The 1,360-nt window shown below is 44.6% G+C and overlaps 1 pseudogene; it reads left to right on the plus strand.

The window, feature by feature from the left end:
• The first annotated feature begins 950 nt into the window (after positions 1-950).
• On the plus strand, positions 951-1,068 carry LOC124623439 (annotated as a pseudogene).
• Positions 1,069-1,360: the final 292 nt, after the last annotated feature.

Genomic DNA, 1,360 nt, shown 5'->3' on the forward strand with positions numbered 1-1,360 from the left:
ACGTGTGTTTTCACGCTATTTTTGACATCGTTTGCAGAGTTGAAAGTGCGCCCGTGCAAGTGCAGATGTAACTGATCGATCTCCAATGTAATTCCAGTTTTAAAAAATTATTTAAACTTAAAACTTTCCAGGACGCCTACAGTGTTTTCCTCAGGTAGATTTCTGCCGCCTCCGTATTGCGATTACGAAAGTGCTACAATATTTCAATCAACATGTATGTGTGAGAACTTGTTTCGATTATGAAACTAAATAAGTTACGATTACGTCGCAGTCGGTATGGGACACTCAGTGAAATTGTCTGCGTCTGTCTGTCTGTTGGTATCAGATAAACATTACGTCTTCATCGTGTCAAAAATAAATAATTCCAAAAATTTCTTTTCATTTTGATCTATGTTTTCGATAAAACAAAGTTCTATGCAGTGCGTCTCCATCGTCAATGAAATTCAGCTGATTCTCAGTTTCCCCCTCTTACACCAGTCGCCAGGCAAAAGAGCTATGACACACATGCAATGGCGTGACTTGCGAGCCGAATTCTTGGCCACCATTGGCAATGGTGGTATGCATTGTATCTATTTCGCATTTGGTGTTATCAGTCGAAAAATTGGAGCAATGGTCTATCAACTGAAGTGTTTCATGTTGGTTTGGGCTGCATGGCAGTTTGTTATACTTCACCTTACACACCGAACACTTAAATAAGTTGCCATCTGAACACTCCTGTTATGTACAATGAATGTTGCTTACTGAATTTTCGGTCGCCGTTAAGTATTATTAATCAGGGTCCAGCTAGTTTGAGACCTGAATCCTTGTGTCTCCTTCCTCCAACCTGGCTCAGACTTCGCCTCCTTACAGGGCTGCAGATAACGCTCCTGAAAATTAACTGCTCGTTCTCATTCACTCCACCACATAAATAAGAAGTGAGATTCAATTTACCTTCTTATATTATCTTCAAAGACAACGGCCTTGCCGCAGTGGCTACACCGGTTCCCGTGAGATCACCGCAGTTAAGCGCTGTCGGGCGTGGTCGGCACTTGGATGGGTGACCATCCAGGCCGCCATGCGCTGTTGCCATTTCTCGGGGTGCACTGAGCCTCGTGATGCCAATTGAGGAGCTACTCGACCGAATAGTAGCGGCTTCGGTCAAGAATACCATCTTACGACCGGGAGAGCGGTGTGCTGACCCCACGCCCCTCCTATCCGCATCCTCCACCGAGGATGACACGGCGGTCGGATGGTCCCAGTAGGCCACTCGTGGCATGAAGACGTAGTGCTTTATATTATCTTCAAAATTACAACTCAATACATGATAAATGAGAACGGCTACCAACTCGTATACTGCCTCTCTGTACTACGTACATAACAG

The sequence above is a fragment of the Schistocerca americana genome, chromosome 7, assembly GCF_021461395.2.
Source record: "Schistocerca americana isolate TAMUIC-IGC-003095 chromosome 7, iqSchAmer2.1, whole genome shotgun sequence".
NCBI lineage: Eukaryota > Metazoa > Arthropoda > Insecta > Orthoptera > Acrididae > Schistocerca > Schistocerca americana.